General features: G+C 42.0%; 1 protein-coding gene across 23 annotated transcripts in view; it reads left to right on the forward strand.

Annotated features, from left to right (window-relative positions):
- lap (phosphatidylinositol-binding clathrin assembly protein lap) overlaps nucleotides 1–16,471 on the forward strand; it is an 806,852-nt gene that overhangs the window by 269,296 nt on the left and 521,085 nt on the right. The window lies entirely within an intron of this gene.

Below are 16,471 nucleotides of genomic sequence, written 5' to 3' on the forward strand. Positions count from 1 at the left end.
AAGGAGTAGCAGTACTCCTGAAACAGGAGTTGTGGGAGTATGTGATAGAATGTAAGAAAGTAAATTCTCGATTAATATGGGTAAAACTGAAAGTTGATGGAGAGAGATGGGTGATTATTGGTGCATATGCACCTGGGCATGAGAAGAAAGATCATGAGAGGCAAGTGTTTTGGGAGCAGCTGAATGAGTGTGTTAGTGGTTTTGATGCACAAGACCGGGTTATAGTGATGGGTGATTTGAATGCAAAGGTGAGTAATGTGGCAGTTGAGGGAATAATTGGTATACATGGGGTGTTCAGTGTTGTAAATGGAAATGGTGAAGAGCTTGTAGATTTATGTGCTGAAAAAGGACTGGTGATTGGGAATACCTGGTGTAAAAAGCGAGATATACATAAGTATACGTATGTAAGTAGGAGAGATGGCCAGAGAGCGTTATTGGATTACGTGTTAATTGACAGGCGCACGAAAGAGAGACTTTTGGATGTTAATGTGCTAAGAGGTGCAACTGGAGGGATGTCTGATCATTATCTTGTGGAGGCTAAGGTGAAGATTTTTATGGGTTTACAGAAAAGAAGAGAGAATGTTGGGTTGAAGAGGGTGGTGAGAGTAAGTGAGCTTGGGAAAGAGACTTGTTTGAGGAAGTACCAGGAGAGACTGAGTACAGAATGGAAAAAGGTGAGAACAAAGGAGGTAAGGGGAGTGGGGGAGGAATGGGATGTATTTAGGGAAGCAGTGATGGCTTGCGCAAAAGATGCTTGTGGCATGAAAAGCGTGGGAGGTGGGTTGATTAGAAAGGGTAGTGAGTGGTGGGATGAAGAAGTAAGATTATTAGTGAAAGAGAAGAGAGAGGTATTTGGACGATTTTGCAGGGAAAAAATGGAAATGAGTGGGAGACGTATAGAAGAAAGAGACAGGAGGTCAAGAGAAAGGTGCAAGAGGTGAAAAAAAGGGCAAATGAGAGTTGGGGTGAGAGAGTATCATTAAATTTTAGGGAGAATAAAAAGATGTTCTGGAAGGAGGTAAATAAAGTGCGTAAGACAAGGGAGCAAATGGGAACTTCAGTGAAGGGCGCAAATGGGGAGGTGATAACAAGTAGTGGTGATGTGAGAAGGAGATGGAGTGAGTATTTTGAAGGTTTGTTGAATGTGTTTGATGATAGAGTGGCAGATATAGGGTGTTTTGGTCGAGGTGGTGTGCAAAGTGAGAGGGTTAGGGAAAATGATTTGGTAAACAGAGAAGAGGTAGTAAAAGATTTATGGAAGATGAAAGCCGGCAAGTTAGCAGGTTTCGATGGTATTGCAGTGGAATTTATTAAAAAAATGGGGTGACTGTACTGTTGACTGATTGGTAAGGTTATTTAATATGTGTATGATTCATGGTGAGGTGCCTGAGGATTGGTGGAATACGTGCATATTGCCATTGTATAAAGGCAAAAGGGATAAGAGTGAGTGCTCAAATTACAGAGGTATAAGTTTGTTGAGTATTCCTGGTAAATTATATGGGAGGGTATTGATTGAGAGGGTGAAGGCATGTACAGAGCATCAGATTGGGGAAGAGCAGTGTGGTTTCAGAAGTGGTAGAGGATGTGTGGATCAGGTGTTTGCTTTGAAGAATATATGCGAGAAATACTTAGAAAAACAAATGGACTTGTATGTAGCATTTATGGATCTGGAGAAGACATATGATAGAGTTGATAGAGATGCTCTGTGGAAGGTTTTAAGAATATATGGTGTGGGAGGCAAGTTGTTACAAAGCAGTGAAAAGTTTTTATCGAGGATGTAAGGCATGTGTACGTGTAGGAAGAGAGGAAAGTGATTGGTTCTCAGTGAATGTAGGTTTGCTGCAAAGGTGTGTGATGTCTCCATGGTAATTTAATTTGCTTATGGATGGGGTTGTTATGTAGGTGAATGCAAGAGTTTTGGAAAGAGGGGCAAGTATGAAGTCTGTTGTGGATAAGAGAGCTTGGGAAGTGAGTCACTTGTTGTTCGCTGATGATACAGCGCTGGTGGCTGATTCATGTGAGAAACTGCAGAAGCTGGTGACTGAGTTTGGTAAAGTGTGTGAAAGAAGAAAGTTAAGAGTAAATGTGAATAAGAGCAAGGTTATTAGGTACAGTAGGGTTGAGGGTCAAGTCAATTGGGAGGTAAGTTTGAATGGAGAAAACTGGAGGAAGTAAAGTGTTTTAGATATCTGGGAGTGGATCTGGCAGCGGATGGAACCATGGAAGCGGAAGTGAATCATAGGGTGGGGGAGGGAGCGAGAATCCTGGGAGCCTTGAAGGATGTTTGGAAGTCGAGAACATTATCTTGGAAAGCAAAAATGGGTATGTTTGAAGGAATAGTAGTTCCAACAATGTTGTATTGTTGCGAGGCGTGGGCTATGGATAGAGTTGTGCGCAGGAGGGTGGATGTGCTGGAAATGAGATGTTTGAGGACAATATGTGGTGTGAGGTGGTTTAATTGAGTAAGTAATGTAAGGGTAAGAGAGATGTGTGGAAATAAGAAGAGCATGGTTGAGAGAGCAGAAGAGGGTGTTTTGAAATGGTTTGGGCACATGGAGAGAATGAGTTAGGAAAGATTGACCAAGAGGATATATGTGTCAGAAGTGGAGGGATTGAGGAGAAGTGGAAGACCAAATTGGAGGTGGAAAGATCGAGTGAAAAAGCTTTTGAGTGATCGGGGCCTGAACATGCAGGAGGGTGAAAGGCGTGCAAGGAATAGAGTGAATTGGATCAATGTGGTATACCGAAGTCGATGTGCTGTCAATGTATTGAATCAGGGCATGTGAAGCGTCTGGGGTAAACCGTGGAAAGTTGTGTGGGGCCTGGATGTGGAAAGGGAGCTGTGATTTCGGGCATTATTGCATGACAACTAGAGAGTGAGTGTGAACGAATGGGGCCTTTGTTGTCTTTTCCTAGCACTGCCTCACACACATGAGGGGGTAGGGGGATGTTCTTCCATGTGTGGCGAGGTGGTGATGGGAATGAATAAAGGCAGACAGTGTGAATTGTATTTATGTGTATATATGTATATGTCTGTGTGTGTATATATACGTGTACATTGAGATGTATGGGTATGTATATTTGCGTGTGTGGATGTGTATGTATATACATGTGTATGGGGGTGGGTTGGGCCATTTCTTTTGTCTTTCTTTCCTTGCGCTACCTTGCAAACGCAGGAGACAGCGACAAAGTAAAATATATCAATAAATAAATATTTTTATTTTATTTATTTTGCTTTGTCGCTGTCTCCCACATTAGCGAGGTAGCGCAAGGAAACAGATGAAAGAAATGGCCCAACCCACCCACATACTCATGTATATACATACACGTCCACCCACGCAAATATACATACCTATACATCTCAATGTATACATATATATACACACACAGACATATACATATATACACGTGTACACAATTCATACTGTCTGCCTTTATTCATTCCCATCGCCTCCTCGCTACACCTGGAGTAACAACCCCCCTCCCCCCTCATGTGTGCGAGGTAGCACTAGGAAAAGACAACAAAGGCCCCATTCGTTCACACTCAGTCTCTAGCTGTCATGTAATAATGCACCCAAACCACAGCTCCCTTTCCACATCCAGGCCCCACAGAACTTTCCATGGTTTACCCCAGACGCTTCACATGCCCTGGTTTAATCCATTGACAGCATGTCGACCCCTGTATACCACATCGTTCCACTTCACTCTATTCCTTGCAAGCCTTTCACCCTCCTGGATGTTCAGGCCCCAATCACTTAAAATCTTTTTCACTCCATCTTTCCACCTCCAATTTGGTCTCCCACTTCTCCTCGTTCCCTCCACCTCCGACACATATATCGTTTTGGTCAATCTTTCCTCACTCATTCTCTCCATGTGACCAAACCATTTCAAAACACCCTCCTCTGCTCTCTCAACCATACTCTTTTTATTTCCACACATCTCTCTCACCCTTACATTACTTACTCGATCAAACCACCTCACACCACATATTGTCCTCAAACATCTCATTTCCAGCACATCCACCCTCCTGCACACAACTCTATCCATAGGCCACGCCTCACAACCATACAACATTGTTGGAACCACTATTCCTTCAAACATACCCATTTTTGCTTTCCAAGATAATGTTCTCGACTTCCAAACATCCTTCAAGGCTCCCAGGATTTTTGCTCCCTCCCCCACCCTATGATTCACTTCCGCTTCCATGGTTCCATCCGCTGCCAGATCAACTCCCAGATATCTAAAACACTTTACTTCCTCCAGTTTTCTCCATTCAAACTTACCTCCCAATTGACTTGACCCTCAACCCTACTGTACCTAATAACCTTGCTCTTATTCACATTTGCTCTTAACTTTCTTCTTTCACACACTTTACCAAACTCAGTCACCAGCTTTTGCAGTTTCTCACATGAATCAGCCACCAGTACTGTATCATCAGCGAACAACAAGTGACTCACTTCCCAAGCTCTCTTATCCACAACAGACTTCATACTTGCCCCTCTTTCCAAAACTCTTGCATTCACCTCCCTAACAACCCCATCCATAAGCAAATTAAACTACCTTGGAGACGTCACACACCTTTGCTGGAAACCTACATTCACTGAGAACCAATCACTTTCCTCTCTTCCTACACGTACACATGCCTTACATCCTCGATAAAAACTTTTCACTGCTTCTAACAACTTGCCTCCCACACCATATATTCTTAATTCCTTCCAGAGAGCATCTCTATCAACTCTTATCATATGCCTTTTCCATATCCATAAATGCTACATACAAATCCATTTGCTTTTCTAAGTATTTTTCACATACATTCTTCAAAGCAAACACCTGATCCATACATCCTCTACCACTTCTGAAACCACACTGCTCTTCCCCATATATATGTATATATATATATATATATATAGGGGAGAAAGAATACTTCCCATGTATTCCCTACATGTCACAGAAGGTGACTAAAAGGGAAGGGAAATCCTCCCCTCTAATTTTTTTTTTTTTTTAATTTTCCAAAAGAAGGAACAGAGAAGGGGGCCAGGTGAGGATATTCCCTCAAAGGCCCAGTCCTCTATCCTTAACGCTACCTCACTAATGCGGGAAATGGCGAATAGTATGAAAGAAAGAAAAGAATGTATATATATATATATATATATATATATATATATATATATATATATATATATATATATTGAGGACAATGTGTGGTGTGAGGTGGTTTGATCGAGTAAGTAACGTAAGGGTAAGAGAGATGTGTGAAAATAAAAAGAGCGTGGTTGAGAGAGCAGAAGAGGATGTTTTGAAATGGTTTGGGCACATGGAGAGAATGAGTGAGGAAAGGTTGACCAAGAGGAGATATGTGTTGGAGGTGGAGGGAACGAGGAGAAGTGGGAGACCAAATTGGAGGTTGAAAGATGGAGTGAAAAAGATTTTGAGTGATCGGGGCCTGAACATGCAGGAGGGTGAAAGGAGGGCAAGGAATAGAGTGAATTGGATCGATGTGGTATACCGGGGTTGATGTGCTGTCAGTGGATTGAATCAGGGCATGTAAAGCGTCTGGGGTAAACCATGGAAAGCTGTGTAGGTATGTATATTTTCGTGTGTGGACGTATGTATATACATGCGTATGGGGGTGGGTTGGGCCATTTCTTTCATCTATATATATATATATATATATATATATATATATATATATATATATATTTTTTTTTTTTTATTTATATTTTTATTATACTTTGTCGCTGTCTCCCGCGTTTGCGAGGTAGCGCAAGGAAACAGACGAAAGAAATGGCCCAACCCACCCCCATACACATGTATATACATACGTCCACACACGCAAATATACATACCTACACAGCTTTCCATGGTTACCCCAGACGCTTCACATGCCTTGATTCAATCCACTGACAGCACGTCAACCCCGGTATACCACATCGCTCCAATTCACTCTATTCCTTGCCCTCCTTTCACCCTCCTGCATGTTCAGGCCCCGATCACACAAAATCTTTTTCACTCCATCTTTCCACCTCCAATTTGGTCTCCCTCTTCTCTTTGTTCCCTCCACCTCCGACACATATATCCTCTTGGTCAATCTTTCCTCACTCATCCTCTCTATGTGCCCAAACCACTTCAAAACACCCTCTTCTGCTCTCTCAACCACGCTCTTTTTATTTCCACACATCTCTCTTACACTTACGTTACTCACTCGATCAAACCACCTCACACCACACATTGTCCTCAAACATCTCATTTCCAGCACATCCATCCTCCTGCGCACAACTCTATCCATAGCCCACGCCTCGCAACCATACAACATTGTTGGAACCACTATTCCTTCAAACATACCCATTTTTGCTTTCCGAGATAATGTTCTCGACTTCCACACATTCTTCAAGGCCCCCAGAATTTTCGCCCCCTCCCCCACCCTATGATCCACTTCCGCTTCCATGGTTCCATCCGCTGCCAGATCCACTCCCAGATATCTAAAACACTTCACTTCTCCAGTTTTTCTCCATTCAAACTCACCTCCCAATTGACTTGACCCTCAACCCTACTGTACCTAATAACCTTGCTCTTATTCACATTTACTCTTAACTTTCTTCTTCCACACACTTTATCAAACTCAGTCACCAGCTTCTGCAGTTTCACACATGAATCAGCCACCAGCGCTGTGTCATCAGCGAACAACAACTGACTCACTTCCCAAGCTCTCTCATCCCCAACAGACTTCATACTTGCCCCTCTTTCCAAAACTCTTGCATTTACCTCCCTAACAACCCCATCCATAAACAAATTAAACAACCATGGAGACATCACACACCCCTGCCGCAAACCTACATTCACTGAGAACCAATCACTTTCCTCTCTTCCTACACGTACACATGCCTTACATCCTCGATAAAAACTTTTCACTGCTTCTAACAACTTGCCTCCCACACCATATATTCTTAATACCTTCCACAGAGCATCTCTATCAACTCTATCATATGCCTTCTCCAGATCCATAAATGCTACATACAAATCCATTTGCTTTTCTCAGTATTTCTCACATACATTCTTGAAAGCAAACACCTGATCCACACATCCTCTACCACTTCTGAAACCACACTGCTCTTCCCCAATCTGATGCTCTGTACATGCCTTCACCCTCTCAATTAATACCCTCCCATATAATTTACCAGGAATACTCAACAAACTTATACCTCTGTAATTTGAGCACTCACTCTTATCCCCTTTGCCTTTGTACAATGGCACTATGCACGCATTCCGCCAATCCTCAGGCACCTCACCATGAGTCATACATACATTAAATAACCTTACCAACCAGTCAACAATACAGTCACCCCCTTTTTTAATAAATTCCACTGCAATAACATCCAAACCTGCTGCCTTGCCGGCTTTCATCTTCCGCAAAGCTTTCACTACCTCTTCTCTGTTTATCAAATCATTTTCCCTAACCCTCTCACTTTGCACACCACCTCGACCAAAACACCCTATATCTGCCACTCTATCATCAAACACATTCAACAAACCTTCGAAATACTCACTCCATCTCCTTCTCACATCACCACTACTTGTTATCACCTCCCCATTTGCGCCCTTCACTGAAGTTCCCATTTGCTCCCTTGTCTTACGCACTTTATTTACCTCCTTCCAGAACATCTTTTTATTCTCCCTAAAATTTAATGATACTCTCTCACCCCATCTCTCATTTGCCCTTTTTTTCCCCTCTTGCACCTTTCTCTTGACCTCCTGTCTCTTTCTTTTATACATCTCCCACTCAATTGCATTTTTTCCCTGCAAAAATCGTCCAAATGCCTCTCTCTTCTCTTTCACTAATACTCTTACTTCTTCATCCCACCACTCACTACCCTTTCTAATCAACCCACCTCCCACTCTTCTCATGCCACAAGCATCTTTTGCGCAATCCATCACTGATTCCCTAAATACATCCCATTCCTCCCCCACTCCCCTTACTTCCATTGTTCTCACCTTTTTCCATTCTGTACTCAGTCTCTCCTGGTACTCCCTCACACAGGTCTCCTTCTCAAGCTCACTTACTCTCACCACCCTCTTCACCGCAACATTCACTCTTCTTTTCTGAAAACCCATACAAATCTTCACCTTAGCCTCCACAAGATAATGATCAGACATCCCTCCAGTTGCACCTCTCAGCACATTAACATCCAAAAGTCTCTCTCGCACGCCTGTCAATTAACACGTAATCCAATAACGCTCTCTGGCCATCTCTTCTACTTACATAAGTATACTTATGTATATCTCGCTTTTTAAACCAGGTATTCCCAATCATCAGTCCTTTTTCAGCACATAAATCTACAAGCTCTTCATTTCCATTTACAACACTGAACACCCCATGTATACCAATTATTCCCTCAACTGCCACATTACTCACCTTTGCATTCAAATCACCCATCACTATAACCCGGTCTTGTGCATCAAAACCACTAACACACTCATTCAGCTGCTCCCAAAACACTTGCCTCTCTTGATCTTTCTTCTCATGCCCAGGTGCATAAGCACCAATAATCACCCACCTCTCTCCATCACCTTTCAGTTTTACCCATATTAATCGAGAATTTACTTTCTTACACTCTATCACATACTCCCACAACTCCTGTTTCAGGAGTATTGCTAGTCCTTCCCTTGCTCTTGTCCTCTCACTAACCCCTGACTTTACTCCCCAGACATTCCCAAACCACTCTTCCCCTTTACCCTTGATTGATATATATATATGTATATATATACTCCTGGGGATAGGGGAGAAAGAATACTTCCCACGTATTCCCTGCGTGTCGTAGAAGGCAACTAAAAGGGGAGGGAGCGGGGGACTGGAAATCCTCCCCTCTTGTTTTTTTTTAATTTTCCAAAAGAAGGAACAGAGAAGGGGGCCAGGTGAGGATGTTCCCTCAGAGGCCCAGTCTTCTGTTCTTAACGCTACCTTGCTGATGCGGGAAATGGCGAATGATTAAAAAGAAATATATATATATATATATATATATATATATATATATATATATATATATATATATATATATATATATATACATACATACATACATACATACATACATACATACATATAGGGGAGAGAGAATGCTTCCCACGCATTCATCACGTGTTGTAAAAGTCGACTAAAGGGGACGGGCGTGGGGGACTAGAAACCCTCCCCTCCTTTTATTTTAAGTTTCTAAATGGGGAAACAGAAGGAGTGCTCATCCCCCTCGAAGGCTCAAATTGGGGTGTCTAAATGTATATGGATGTAACTAAGATGAGGAAAAGGAGAGATAGGTAGTATGTTTGAGGAAAGGAACCTGGATGTTTTGGCTCTGAGTGAAACGAAGCTCTAGGGTAAAGGGGAAGAGTGGTTTGGGAATGTCTTTGGAGTAAAGTCAGGGGTTAGTGAAAGGACAAGAGCAAGGGAAGGAGTAGCACTACTCCTGAAACAGTAGTTGTGGGAGTATGTGATAGAGTGTAAGAAAGTAAACTCTAGATTGATATGGATAAAACTGAAAGTTGATGGAGAGAGATGGGTGATTATTGGTGCATATGCACCTGGGCATGAGAAGAAAGATCATGAGAGGCAAGTGTTTTGGTAGCAGCTAAATAAGTGTGTTAGTGGTTTTGATAGATGAGACCGGGTTATAGTGATGGGTGATTTGAATGCAAAGTTGAGTAATGTGGCAGTTGAGGGAATAATTGGTATACATGATCTGTGTCATAAATGGAAATGGTGAAGAGCTTGTAGATTTATGTGCTGAAAAAGGACTGGTGATTGGGAATACCTGGTGTAAAAAGCGAGATATACATAAGTATACGTATGTAAGTAGGAGAGATGGTCAGAGAGCGTAATTGGATTACGTGTTAATTGATGGGCATGGGAAAGAGAGACTTTTGGATGTTAATGTGCTGAGAGGTGCAACTGGAGGGATTTCTGATCATTTTCTTGTGGAGGCGAAGGTGAAGATTTGAAGAGGTTTTCAGAAGAGAGAATGTTGGGGTGAAGAGAGTGGTGAGAGTAAATGTGCTTGGGAAGGAGACTTGTGTGAGGAAGTACCTGGAGAGACTGAGTACAGAATGGAAAAAGGTGAGAAAAAATGAGGTAAGGGAAGTGGGGGAGGAATGGGATGTATTTAGGGAAGCAGTGATGGCTTGTGCAAAAGATGCTTGTGGCATGAGAATCGTGGGAGGTGGGCAGATTAGAAAGGGTAGTGAGTGGTGGGATGAAGAAGTAAGATTGTTAGTGAAAGACAAGATAGAGGCATTTGGATGATTTTAGCAGAGAAATAATGGAAATGAGTGGGAGATGTATAAAAGAAAGAGACAGGAGGTCAAGAGAAAGGTGCAAGAGGCAAAAAAGAGGGTAAATAAGAGTTGGGATGAGAGAGTATCATTAGATTTTAGGAAGAATAAAAAGATGTTTTAGAAAGAGGTAAATAAAGTGCGTAAGACAGGGCAACAAATGGGATCATCAGTGAAGGGGGCTGATGGGGTGGTGATAACAAGTATTGGTGATGTGAGACGGAGATGGAGTGAGTATTTTGTAGGTTTGTCGAATGTGTTTGATGATAGAGTGGCAGATACAGGGTGTTTTGGTTGAGGTGGTGTGCAAAGTGAGAGGGTTAGGGAGATTGATTTGGTAAACAGAGAAGAGGTAGTAAAAGCTTTGCGGAAGATGAAAGCCAGCATGGCAGCAGGTTTGGATGGTATTGCAGTGGAATTTTATTAAAAAAGGGGGTGACTGTATTGTTGACTGGTTGGTAAGGTTATTTAATATATGTATGATTCATGGTGAGGTGCGTGAGGATTGGTGGAATGCTTGCATAGTGCCATTGTACAAAGGCAAAGGGGATAAGAGTGAGTGCTCAAATTACAGAGGTATAAGTTTGTTGAGTATTCCTGGTAAATTATATGGGCGGGTATTGATTGAGAGGGTGAAGGCATGTACAGAGCATCAGATTTGGGAAGAGCAGTGTGGTTTCAGAAGTGGTAGAGGATGTGTGGATCAGGTATTTGCTTTAAAATATGTATGTGAGAAATACTTAGAAAAGCAAATGGATTTGTATGTAGCATTTATGGATCTGGAGAAGGTATATGATAGAGTTGATAGAGATGCTCTGTGGAATGTATTAAGAAAATATCATGTAGGAGGTAAGTTGGTAGAAGCAGTGAAAAGTTTTTAACGAGGCTGTAAGGCATGTGTACGTGTAGGAAGAGAGGAAAGGCGATTGGTTCTCAGTGAATGTTGGTTTGTTGCAGGGGTGTGTGATGTCTCCATGCATGTTTAATTTGTTTATGGATGGGGTTGTTAGGGAGGTGAATGCTAAAGTTTTGGAAAGAGGGGCAAGTATGCAGTCTGTTGTGGATGAGAGGGCATGGGAAGTGAGTCAGTTGTTGTTCGCTGATGATATTGTGCTGGTGGAGGATACAGCGCTGGTGGCCGATTCAGGTGAGAAACTGCAGAAGCTGGTGACTGAGTTTGATAAGGTGTGTGAAAGAAGAAAGCTGAGAGTAAAATATGAATAAGAGCAAGGTTATTAGATACAGTAGGGTTGAGGGACAAGTCAATTGGGAGGTAAGTTTCAATGGAAAAAACTGGAGAAAGTGAAGTGTTTTAGATATCTGGGAGTGGATTTGGCAGCGGATGGAACCATGGAAGTGAATCATTGGGTGGGGGAGGAGGTGAAAGTTCTAGGAGCGTTGAAAAATGTGTGGAAGACGAGAACGTTATCTTGGAAAGCAAAAATGGTTATGTTTGAAGGCATTGTGGTTCCAACAATGGTTTATGGTTTTGAGGTGTGGGCTATAGATAGAGTTGTGCAGAGGAGGATGGATGGGATGGAAATGAGATGTTTGAGGACAATATGTGGTGTGAGGTGGTTTGATCGAGTAAGTAATGAAAAGGTAAGAGAGATGTGTGGTAGCAAAAAGAGTGTGGTTGAGAGAGCAGAAGAGGGTGCTTTGAAATGGTTTGGTCACATGGAAAGAATGAGTGAGGAAAGATTGACCAAGAAGATATATGTGTCAGAGGTGGAGGGAACGAGGAGAAGTGGGAGACCAAATTGGAGGTGGAAAGATGGAGTGAAAAAGATTTTGAGTGATTGGGGCCTGAAAATGCAGGAGGGTGAAAGGCTTGCAAGGAATAGAGGGAATTGGAACAGTGTGGTATACCGGGGTCGACGTGCTGTCAATGGATGGAACCAGGGCATGTGAAGCATCTGGGGTAAACCATGGAAAGTTGTGTGGGGCCTGGATGTGGAAAGGGAGCTGTGGTTTTGGTGCATTATACATTACAGCTAGAGACTGAGTGTGAACGAATGTGGCCTTTGTTGTCTTCTCCTAGAGCTACCTCACACACATGAGGGGGGAGGTGGTTGTTATTTCATGTGTGGCGGGGTGGCGACGGGAATGAATAAGGGCAGACAGTATGAACTATGAACATGTGTATATATGTATATGTTTGTGTGTGTTTTTTATGTATACGTTGAGATGTATAGGTATGTATATATGCTGTGTGTGGATGTGTATGTATACGTATACATGTGTATGTGGGTGGGTTGGGCCATCTTTTCGTCTGTTTCTTTGTGCTACTTCGCTAACGCGGGAGACAGCGACAAAGTATAATAAAAATGAAGTGTGTGTGTTTGTGCATAAACTCCCACATACGCACATATGCATATCAACATATACATATACATATGCAGACATTTCATTCATATGCATGTACATATTCATGCTTGCTTGCCTTCTTCCATTGTTGTTGCTACCCTGCCCCACAGGTAAAACAGCATCACTATCACCTGCTTCAGTAATGTAGTGCCAGGAAAACAGACAAAAACAGCCACATTCATTCACACTCAGTCTCTAGATGTCATGTGTATTGCCCCGAAACCACAGCTCCGTATCCACATCCAGGCCGCACAGACCTTTCCATGGTTTACCCCAGACACTTCACATGCCCTGATTGAATCCATTAACAGCACGTCGACCCACATCGTTCCAATTCACTCCATTTCTTTCACGCCTATCACCCTCTTGTGTATGTTTAGGCCCCAATTGCTCAAAATCTTTTTCACTCCATCCTTCCACCTCCAGTTTGGTCTCCTGCTTCTCTTTGCTCCCCTTACCTCTGACACGTATATCCTCTTTGTTAATCTTTCCTCACTCATTCTATCCATTTGTCCAAACCATTTCTACACACCCTCTTCTGTTGTCTTGACCACACTATTTTTATATCTACTCATATCCCTTACCCTTTCATTATTTACTTGATCAAACCACCTCACACCACATATTGTCCTCTAGCATTTCATTTCCAACACATCCACCCACCTCCATACAACCATATCTATAGCCCATTCCTCACAGTTATATAACATTGTTGGAACTACTATTCCTTAAGACATGCCCATTTTTGCTCTCTGAGATAATGTTTTCTCCTTCCACACATTCTTGATTAGATCTTGAGCTGCCCATGCCAGCTCGGCAAAAAAAGAGTGTTACTGGATGACTTATTTAACAGCTGAAATAGTATACAGCTTGTGTAAATGTTTGAGTAAAATCTTTGATATAGTAATTCCCTAGTTAGCACTACTTTGGAGGTATTTCTTGTTTTAGTGGTCTTGCTTTATTCTGGCGCTCTATACTAACTAGAAAAGATAAAAATCCTTGAAAGTTGTCAAGTTTTGTTCGAACACTCATGATACAATAAGAGAAGCTGTTTTTATGTATACTCTCTTGGCCATTCAGAACACCATACACACACATGCTCATATTCAGTCATTGCTGAGCGCTCTTGTCAGTTATTACAGTGCAGATCATGCCATGCTTACACTATGCACACATTCGTGTTGGTGTTTCAGTATTTAATCATGTCTGGGAAACAACTTGCAAGTTGTAGTGCTGCTAGTGCTTCTAAAGTGCCCAGAAAAGCCTCTCCAGTTTTGTAGAATTACAAGTGTTGAGGCGGTTGGAAGCTAATCGAGTGTCAGGTCGATGTCAGTGATGCTTTCATTTTGGCTACAATGACGTTGGATCCATTATTAAGAATGCAAGCAAGATAAAAGTTCCTAACATAATGATGCGAAGTTGACAGTAATAACGGTGACTTGAAGCTCCCTCCTCCCTCAAAGCTATCATCAAGTGTGGGAGCAACCCTCCTAAGCTTGTCTTCAATTGGGGAAACTGGCCCTTTTTGGAAAACAATGCCATCCCACACATTTGTCTCATGAGAAGAGAAGTATGTGTCAACATTCAGGGTTTCAAAAGACCACTAAATACTACTGGTGTGTGTGTGTGTGTGTGTGTAATGCTTCAAGAGACTTTAAGCTGGAACTGATGCTCATCTGCCATTGTGAAACACCATGAGCAATGAATGGATTTTCAAAAGAGCATCTTCTTGTGATTTGGATATGAAATACGAAGGCCTCTGCCAATTTGCTCATCATTGAAATGCTATAGTGAAAGAGAGAATCCTAAACCCAGAGCACTGTTGGTGCTCAGTAATACCTCAGGCCACCCTGTGAATCTAGACACCCTTAGGACCTGCATGCCTGCAGAAGTAGTCTACCTTCCACCTTTCATGATCCAGCCAATGGATCAGGGAGTATATCAGATTTCAAGGCCTGTTCCCTCTGTCACTCTTTCAGACAACTTGATGAAAAAACAGATGGCAAAGATAAACAATGTGTCCAACAATTTTGGAGAAACACCTCATGAAGGCCATAGACAATATTAGAACAACCAAGGATGAAGTAATGAACAATTACATGAATGGATTTTGGAAAACTTATGGCCAGAAGCATGCAACAGCTTGCTGGGCTTTTATGCAGTACCAGTGATGGTGAGTGGCATTGTCTAGCTGGCCAACAAAGCAGGACTGGGCAGTGTCATTGTAAATGATGTGGAGGAGCTGGCCAACAAAGCAGGATTGGACAATGTCATTATGAATCTTGTGGAGGAGCTACTTCAGTCTCATGGTGACAGTCTTAATGATGAAATGTGGGAATTGGTGCTTCACTGCATCCATAGTGAGGCTGACAACTCTTATGCAGAAGAGACAGACACACTACCATAGAGGGACCTCACCAGATCATTCCTCAGTGACATCATCACCAAGATCACAGAAATCATCGACTGGTTTGCTGAGAATAATCTGGACTGGCAGTGCAGCACCAAGATTGAGAAGCGTCCTCAGCATGATATCCTGCTACAGAGAACTGCTCCATGAGAGAGAGAGAGAGAGAGAGAGAGAGAGAGAGAGAGAGAGAGAGAGAGAGAGAGAGAGAGAGAGAGAGAAGCAGTCTTGGGATGCCTTCTTCAAAAAAAACAGCTGAAACATGGAGCCACAGCCTGGCCTCGTATCCCAGCCTTTCAAATCATATGTTGTCTCCCACTGCTGTTGTGATGTGTTGCTTCAGTAGTGCTTTGTTTGTGTGTACCCATGACTATTAGATAATTATAACTTTGTTTTATGATTTTATATTGTTGGTCTTACTTTATAAGATAAAATTTTTGTAGTTAACTGAAGCACAAGTGTGTGGTGGTAGTTGTGGTCGTAGGTTAAAAGTCAGCTCTTGAGAAACACATGGTAACAACACACGGTATGTGTTACCACTTGCTTCCACTCCACCTCTCTAATCACCTTCATCTTTTTGTTTTGTCAATCCATTTTTTAGGATATGTAATTTGATGTTGAAAGGATATAACATTGCCCATTTATACACTCATTTATCTGGGTAGACATCAGGTGTTCAGTAGTGTCTGGCAGTGATGTGGCCAGTGTTTCAGTGATGCAGAGATGGATTAGCTTCAGCCATGGTAAGCTGTTTGATTTCCACTGCCTACTGCCTTCCACCTCCCTTCCACCCACTGGCTGTCACCGATATGCTGCCTGTCTCTCACTCATTCTACTGCAGTCATCACTATTCATCAGACAACTGTCATTCATGTTACAATACTGTATGTTATGTATTTGTTCATTGATTAGTAAAGATACGTTTATTGATACCTGTAACCCTCGTATATGATACTTTTTAAATATCATAGGTAGACAGAAATGTCGTGAGGAATGGATCTTCATATATGCAATAGTATAATGACACTGTAGAGAGCTGTTATGCTTAGCACTTCATTTTCCAGGAGCATATCCTGAGTGCAAATTGGGGTATTACTGTAAATGAGAAAAATTCTGTGACTATTTACCTCTAGATTCTTCAGTGACCACCCTTCTTTGAATGTGGTAGATCATGGAAGAGTGACTGTTTGTGAAAGAATGGCATTTAATTGGTTGATAGCTTCCTTTATCATGTGGATCGTCATAAATGTTTATTCCATTATCAAGACATGGTGTATTTTTGTTGGCATTAATAGACTATACTTTTTTGTTTCCATATTCTTTTTATTAGATTAATGAATTCTTCAAGAGAAATGAATACAGATTTACTGTCTCTGTAGT

The sequence above is a fragment of the Panulirus ornatus genome, chromosome 10 (genome assembly GCF_036320965.1).
Source record: "Panulirus ornatus isolate Po-2019 chromosome 10, ASM3632096v1, whole genome shotgun sequence".
Taxonomy (NCBI): Eukaryota; Metazoa; Arthropoda; class Malacostraca; order Decapoda; family Palinuridae; genus Panulirus; species Panulirus ornatus.